Source organism: Hippocampus comes, unplaced genomic scaffold, assembly GCF_001891065.2.
Source record: "Hippocampus comes isolate QL1 unplaced genomic scaffold, H_comes_QL1_v1.1 scaffold45, whole genome shotgun sequence".
NCBI lineage: Eukaryota > Metazoa > Chordata > Actinopteri > Syngnathiformes > Syngnathidae > Hippocampus > Hippocampus comes.
Genome location: NW_017805783.1, coordinates 391572 through 400749, shown reverse-complemented (window position 1 = coordinate 400749; position 9178 = coordinate 391572).

Below are 9178 nucleotides of genomic sequence, written 5' to 3'. Positions count from 1 at the left end.
CAATTGGAAACTATTATCAAATTGGAAGAAGGCGTCTGAAAATGTGCATAAATAATGCGAGTTCAAAATGCTTGTCAGTCAAATTGGTTGTGAACAAGGAGTGTGCATGCCAAAGTGATGGCGCATATCGATACAGAAGCCAACTCATTCCCTAAGGGAATGGGAGACATATTTCAAATCAACGGTGATAGTTTAATAAGCTTTAGCTGTGTATGTGGGTTGATGACATCAAACTGACGGTTGCTAAAGCAAACTTTTAATGTCGAGGACAGACGCGGGGCTTCACCTCAGGGTCAGACCTGGCTTTGCTCAGATGGACTGCCTGTTTAGAGTTGAAGGGCTGCTTCAAACATATTTTAGGACAGTAACAAGCAAGTCCAGATTAATTAAAAAAGAAGGTAGATACGTCTGCACATAGTTTACAACAGTGAAAGCGGGCCAGTTTGGTTTAAAATTCTGATATGTTGCCGTAGATGTCACTCCTATCATCATGTTTCATTTCAAAGTGTTGGCAAATGCCGGCGAAAAAGACAAAACTGATAGAGACTAAATATTTGTCAAAGATAAATGGTGTCTGTGTGAATGGCAAGCATCTATATCCACTCGAGCTAAGACTCCATGCTCATGTATTGCCATGAAAGGGCATTTTGGAACTGGCAGAACTGACATCGAGCTCTGTCATCACCATGCGTCGGGTAAACACGGGACCTTTCCCAGAGCACGACGTCACCAACGAATAAAAGCTCCGTTATAACCAATGTGAAATACAAAAATAACAAGCACATCTGCTTTTTGTCAAGTAACGCCGGGGGGAAGAAAGAAGTATAAACGTCTCTTGAAATCACTATTGCAGCTTTTACGGTGGATATAAAAAGTTAACACACCTCTGTTCAAATCCTGTCCTCTTTTTGTGCTGTGCAGTGCCGAAAGAAAATCATCATCACCTGTGAAAGGCTTGACCTTTTGTCACCTTGCACACTGACAATTATAATAAATTCAATCACGTTTATCTTGACGGTGTAACATATTAATAGCTCTGTAGTGCATAACATTAGATATGAATTTACTCAGGTGCAGCTCAAACAACCCCTGAAATTAAATGCAGTAGTTTTGATTATTTTAGAATAAAATTCAACCACTCGTAGTGCATGGTAGTGAAAGGATTCAAACTGGTTGGGGAAGTACATTCAAAGGAACTCTAGGATAAAGTTGTCAAAAGGCACACGTTAAGTGAAGGCTACAAAAGGATTTTGAAGGCTTTGTGTATCCCTCTAAGTACCATTCAGACTGTCATTAAGAAGTGGAAAGCATATGGCGTAACAAGCAACTTGCCTGAATCAGGCTGTCGGTCAAAACAGGATGACTGAGCAAGAAGGGCATTGATCGGAGGAGCTACCAAGAGACCAAAGGCAACTTAGAAGGACTTGCAAGACCATGGTTGTGGCCTGCTCGGTCTGTGCATGTGACAACAATCTCCCAAGCTTTACACAAAGCTGGTCTGTATGGCAGGGTGGCAAGAAAGAAGCTTTTTTGAAGAAGTGCCATACTCACATTTGTCTGCGCTATGCAAAAACACATCTGGAAAACCACGTGACCATGTGGAAAATGTTTTTTTTTTTTTTTTTCTCAGATGAGACTAAGATTGAACTTTTTGGGCAGAACTCCAAGCGTTATATTTGGCGAAAACCAAACACAGCACACCACCCAAAACACACCATACTTATTGTGAAGCATGGTGGGGGCAGCGTTATGTTGTGGGAATGTTGCTCTTCAGCTAGCAATGGACTATGGGTCAGGATTAAAGAGAAAATGCCAAGTACACCCAAATTCTTGAGGAAAGCCCTCTGTTAGACACTTGAAGATGGGCAAGTCATTCGCTTTCCAACATGACAGTGATCCTAAACATCCTTGCAAAATAACAGAGCACTGGTTTAAGGATAGGAAGGTGAGTATCCTTAAGTGTCCAAGTATTGAAAATCTGTGGCTTGATTTGAAGAGAGCAGTCCATCGCCATTCCCCCACATAGTTTGATTGAACTAGAGCAATTCTGCATGTAAGAATGGGCAAATATTATTCAATCGAGGTGTGCAAAGTTAATAGAGACTGATCCAAATAGACTGATGGCTGCAATTAAAGCAAAATGAAGCCCTATAAAGTATTAAACCAGGGGGGCAGATGACTTTTCCAACCCTGTTATTCTATTTTTTTTTAATCAATTTTCAGAACTGTTGCCTTTATTTCCATTATTTAGATGTTGAAAGCTAATTTTGTCAACAAAACTGGCGACGTTTTTTTTTTCCTTTTAATTGTATTTTTGATTGATGGTTGCATGACAAATCAAGTCACTATTTTAAAGGCGTATGATGATTTTCTATGGGCACCATAAAATGTAACTCATACACATAATTTAAAAACTTCTTCCTCCATTAATGTTACCTACTACATGCACGGTGGTTGACTGGTTAGCACGTCCGCATCGGAATGCAGAGGTGCAGGGATCGATTCTGGCTTCCTGTGTGGAGTTTGCATGGTCTCCTCATGCCTGTGTGGGTACTCTGGTTCTCTATCACATGCATGGCAGGTTTATGGAACACTCTAAATTGACCATAAATGTAATTGTGAGCACGAACAGTTGTTTGTCTATGTGTGCCCTGCAATTGGCTGACAACCAGGTCAGGCTGTCCCCTGCCTACTGCTGGGATAGGCTCCAGGTCCCCACGACCCTCATAAGGAGAAGCGAATCAGAAAATTTATGGATTGATGGATGATTTGCAAATCATTGCATTCACCGTTTATTTATGTTCGACACGATGTTCATTGGAATTGGGTTTCTAGATTGAAATTTAGCATATAATGACTTATGAACAATTCTCCTGACAAATAGCTTCTCGGAACACATTGTGTTAATAGCCCTGTTCACACGGCAAGATTTACTCCTTACGCTGCACCGAAGTATTTTGATGCGATATATTTTACACCGCAACAAATTTCGTGGAGCGTTCACACGTACAAGCCGCTGAGTGACGCTGCACCGACGTAGTGTCGAAGTAACTCCACTTGCGGTCACACGGGGCAGTATTTTGATTCGCAGTAAAACATGCGCATGCGTAAAGAAAGAAGAAGGCGAGGAAAGGAAGTACCATTTCCCCTCCTTCGATTGTAACAAAAATGGCTTCTTCTCCGGAGAAATCAACGATGTGGTCGATTATCAGACGCCGCAGGAGAGCGAGAAAAGAAAGATTGCTGAAATACAGAAGAGAACGAAAACAACGTATCCTTCGATTTCTTCAGCAACAAGTGGACGACTTCGTGGCGTAAGTACCCGTATGGACTCTTCCAGCGCGTAGCGAGGCCACTCCCCGGCAAGCGAGCATTTGCTCTGGAGCAAATTTACGCCAGTTGCGTTCACACGCGCACATTTGCTTCGGTGCTGCTTCGCAAACGAGCATTTGCTTCGGAGCAAATTTTTAAACCACCTCCCTGAGGTGGATCAAATTTAATGCGCACTAGGCTGTTGAGCGGCGCTACGTCGAAGTAAATTTGCACGTGTGAACGCTCCACTGGCGTAGAGTCGGTGCAGCGTCGGAGTAAATCTTGTCGTGTGAATGGGGCTATTAATCTGGCATGACTTTGGGCTTTTCTTCATTGTCATATTAATGAGCCATTGGAGAGGCTAATTCTTGTGAGATTTCCAGAGGTTGATGGGAGCATAAGTAGTGCCAACTGAGCGCTGTGTTTAGATATTATGCACAATGTACGTACAATGATTTTGAATGCAAATTCATCTCTGTTGTGGTTCACACTATAGATAGCGTTTCCCTTGGAGGGCCGTTATGAGTGTGAAACCATATAAAGAAGAATATTTATGCTCTCTATTGCATGAATGGCCACTCGTTGTTACAAAGATTTAATGTACCGTCTGTCATTTAATGGAAGCGCATTTAATTTTTCTGTTTGTCACTAAGCACCGCTACCAAATACAGGTGAACCAAATATAATTTGAATTAATAAGTAGTACTCCCCCAACCCCCTCCCATATTATATAAAAATGGATAATTACCAATGGAACCTCTGACGATCTGTCAAGTTGCACTATAGTGTGTAACCAGGGACACACTGGGACCAAAATTTGAACAATCATTGAGGGCGGCAGTCACCTGTTAAAAAATATAATTGTTGACGAGGTGCGACTGGAGGTCGTGATGGCTTGGACCGACCCGGAAATACTGCGGCCAATTCAGAAAAATTCTGAAATGTTCCCAAAATTCCTGATGACCAGCACGTCCCTGTGTGCAATGCAGTGGTAGGTTTGCTTGGGGTGGCTAGAAAATGAACTCATAGGACTCTGTTTTCATAGATGGTACATGCGGAAATACTGGTGGATCCTGATTTTCGTGCAAGCACAAGCCTTGCCAATTTGGCTAACTAATCTTCGCCATGCTGGGTGTCGTTTGACATGCGCCCGCCGCATCTGATCACTTGGTAGAAATAATGTCCAAACTTCCACCTTTGAAGACCACATCTAAGTCCAGTGCAGAGGGTAAACTGCTGGTCTAGTGTTAATTTGTCGAATATCAATCGGGGCATAGGCAGACAGATTCGGAGCCTCGCAAACATGCGCATAGATGTCATCTCGTTTCATTCATAAATATGACAACAGAAGGCACCAACCACTCTGAATGATTGTAGAAATTGAGTCTTTGAATACATTATTATATTTATTGGGATTTTTTTTTTCATCTCACTGGCAGGCAGCTATGGGAGGCACACAAACGATCAGGGTGAGAAAAGATAGAAAGATAGATGACGTCTGTGGATGTCAGATCTGTGGACATATTTAAATCACCAGCTCATTTGATGAGGTTACCCACGGGTTTGATGTCTGTTGCCATACTGGCCATGTGCAATGCCACAATGTTCCTGTCCCGCTGAGCCATTTTCAAAACAAAGATGTCTCCATCACACATGAGTGTGTCACTTTTAAAGGGAATGAGAGGAGCTGTTTTCAATGGACTCAGTTGTGGTCACACCCACAATGCTGCAAACTGGCCTTTTACTTAAATATGCTGGTTTGCTTACCAACACCCGATCTAATATGCCTGTCCGCATTCAGATTTAAATGCCAGATTTGCACCGGTCATGAAAATACAGCCCATATTGTTGCTGGGCTAAATATGTTCGAACTGTAGTAATACAGAAGGTTGGAAATCTTATACTGCTTGTTGCCTTAATTGTTCGAAAACGTTCAAACAATTCATATGTATTTGATAAATTGCACGACTACCTGATTATTCCCTGAATTTATACATGTCTAATATATGCACATAAAGGTTTATGTCCATCCTTCAATTCTTTGTACCGTTTATCCTTGCTTGGATTGTGGGTGTGCTGGATCCTTTGGGTGAGAGGCCCCAGAACATCCTGAGAATTAGTAACTTATGTTCTTGGAAACTGTAAGGAAACCCAGAGAAAATGCACAAAGGCAGAGGAAGAAGATGTGAACTCTACACAGGGAGGCCAGAGCCTGAATTTGAACCATGTCAAAATGACTTCTGAAATGACCATGGGCACCTCACTGAATATTCTCTGGCTTCATCCCTTGTGACAAGGCACCATGGTTGGGAATCCAAAGATTTTTACACTGGCACCAAAAACATTTCACAAGGAGTCACAATTTCTAAATGGACTCATTTCTAATCTGTAGTTGCCATCAATGAGACGCAGCAAGCTGATGTAGGCATACTTATTAGCCCCTGGCTCAGTGATTGGATAATAACACATCTGGTGGCTTGCCCTGGCAGTAGGGGCTCCAACTTCCAACTCTGACAGACTTTGAACACCTCACGGGGCAGGCAGAGTGCGTCACGCTCCGTGCCTCCATTGGTGAGGTGGATGACTAGACCTGGTGGTGACTAGATTGTTGGTGTCTAAACCCATTGGTGGACACTTGCAGTTAGATAGTATGGGGCTGTCGTTTTTTTTTTTTTTTTTTTACACGCCTCTGCAATGTTATATGGCCATCGGAAGAGTGTCTCTGGACTGGCAGAGTGGGGCGATGGTCCCTGTTTTTTAGCACAAGGACGTCCTGGCTATACAACCAAGGACCAACTCTACCCCCTCAACAGCCTTCTGGTGGGTGCTGATGAGTTTGTGCAACAAGTCGACATGTGCAGTGTGGTTGTGGGGAATGTGTTTGTTCGTGTCCCTCGTGGAAATCTTATGGGGCGTGCTTTAGGATTGTGGTGTGGTGGGTCCCTTAAAAATGGACTGTTGGATACTTGTATGACCATTGTCAGAGTTTCTTCTGCATTACCAGTAGAATTATTTTTTTCATTTGTTTGATAGTTAGCAATTCTTAAAAGGCTGTGGCGGATTTCGTAAGAAATCCCAGGATGCCCGACACATTTTGTCCAATCCATTGTCTTGTTCCCAAAGTTTCGTTATCCGATCAGGTCCTATTAGTTCATGCTTGGCATTGAAACAAGACCACAGCAATGTTTGTGGTCTGGCTCACGTGGAGTAGACGAGGACATGTTTGTGCAAGCCGAACATTACAAATGATGTACGTAAAAATGCAATATTTTCATGAAAATACTGTGAAACTGTTCTCAGCATGACATGAGATATGAAAAACATAGTCCCGAAAAAAGCTGTTTGAAAAAGTCTGCAGGCTAAGCATAAGGCCAAACAAAGGATCAGGAAGGACACACAAAGGAATGCACCAAGCTGATTTGCTTACTTCTATGGTTGCCTGATAAGACAGAGTTGGCAGTAATAATTACACCACAACAAAAGAAGGAAATAACTAAAGGAAACAATGAAAAAAAAACCCAACTCAGAAAACCTAACCACGAGTAACGGAACATGATGTAAACGAAATCAGTCCGTGTAGAGTCTTGACAGATTTTGGAAAGTACTTCTTGTGAAGCTTTTCATTTCTTAATGGCCTTGAGCACTGCAATCCTAAAAAAATAAAAAACCCAGAATATCTCGAAATAAAAGCACAAACCTTCACACTGCCTTTCCTCCAGAGGTGTGCGGGTGTGCAGTTCAGCCTTGAGATTACAAATGACCCGAATTATGAATTTTTTTTTTTTAGATATACGAGTCATTGATTCACGATGAACTGTCGATCAACCGATTTTTGACTTTGACTTTTGAAGCCAAACTTGAGATACAAGTGCCATTTCCATTCATTTTGTTCGGAAAAGATGAATTGAGGTACAAGTGGTTTGCGTTACAAGCATGGCCAAGGAACCAATTCAACTTGCTCAAGGCACCGTTGTAGTTACCCGTAAACATTTCTGTTGTTGTGCTCTAAGAATTGACATTACTACAGACACTGTACTCAGTTTCTATAGCAGTGTTGTTGATTCAAATTTATTGAGTTTAAACATGTGAATCTGATGTCACCCATGATACAAAAATGTATGTTCAGCCTTGCATGTATTTGAAATGAAGATCGTTAAGATACAAGGCCAGATATGAGCGTATGAAGTAAAAAAAAATCAAAAAGATCCCCAGGTTAACTAACTCTTCGTTGTTACCAGTCAATCTCAATCCACACTCACCTTGACACCTCTCATCTCGTAATGCGAGTTAAACCCCCAGTGGCTATGTGAAAAAGAGCCACGTCTGTTACTCAGTTAATTGTTTAAATCACTTGCTCAAGTGCAATTCAGAATAATTAGCTCAACGCTAAATGCCCCAATCTTAATCTGTTATCCCTAATCAGTTCCTTAATCAGGTCCTAATTGTGATTATTTCTGTGCTTATTCTGAAGCTTCTCAATGTATGGGCATTGTATCACTTTACAGCAGGTCAAACACCCTCAGCGTAAAAAAATCGAACACCGTTTCCTTGCAAGAAATGAAATGCTGAAAAGGTCAAAGGTCTCACCTACATTTATATTATGTCAATTTGACGCTGGCATTTTAAGAATAGTTACAAGCCAGCTGTTTTAGATTTCTAGTTACGTTTCCTGTATTAATATTTAATTTGTGTAGTTACATTTATTATAAGTGTCGCTGATGGTGTAGTGGTGCACTCGCCTGACTTGTGTGTGGTCAGCGTGGGATCGGTTGCCACTCAGTGACGGTGTGGATGTGAGTGTGAATGGTTGTTTGTCTCTGTCTGTGCCCTGTGACTAACTGGCGACCAGTTCAGGGTGTAGTCTGCCTTATGCCCCAAGTCAGCTGCGACAGGCTCCAGCAACTTCTTGCGACCCTGTTCAGGATAAACGGTGTTGAAAATGAATGGATGGATGGATACATTTATCATTCATTCATTCATTTTCCGAACCGCTTGATCCTCACTAGGGTCGCGGGGGGTGCTGGAGCCTATCCCAGCTGTCTTCAGGCAGTAGGCGGGGGACACCCTGAACCGGTTGCCAGCCAATCGTAGGGCACACAGAAACGAACAACCATTCGTGCCCACACTCACACCTAGGGAAAATTTGGAGTGTTCCATCAAACTGCCATGCGTGTTTTTGGAATGTGGGAGGAAACCGGAGTACCCGGAGAAAACCCACGCAAGCACGGGGAGAACATGCAAACTCCACACAGGAAGGCCAGAGCTGGAATTGAACCCGGTGTCTCTGCACTGTGAAGTCAACGTGCTAACCACTCGATTACCGTTCCGCCTGCATTTATCATAATACACATAATTTACTTCTATTCATCATGAATTATTGTTTAATATTCTGAACTCGATTTTATCCAGACTTCTGCCTTTCCAAAAATGCAACATGAGTGGCAACACAGCCAGAGCTTAAATATATTTCTTAATGTAGTACTGTATCATAAGCAACTATTTTAAATCTAGATGTCCCGATAAATCAAGACAGAGAGTAAAATGAGTGGAACTGGACTTATGCCCAGAAATCCAGTTCCCAGCTGCCCAAGCGCCATGGGAAAGCCAGCCCAGAGAGTGTGGGTCAGGTCAAGCTTGTCTCCTTGCCTGACTGTCAAAGTAACAGTACCTTCCCCTCAGGCATCCAGCACTGCCTGACAGAGCCGTGCTGCTGTGAGCGCCTGCACAGAGGGTTGGAAATGCAATTAAATCAAACATGGGTGAGTAGCTGCAGGACAAATGCCTAGTCAGCGTTTTTCAGCTGAGGAAAAAAAAAAAAAAAAAATTTTTTTTTTTTTTTTTTGCTTGGGGGGATATAAAAAAGAAA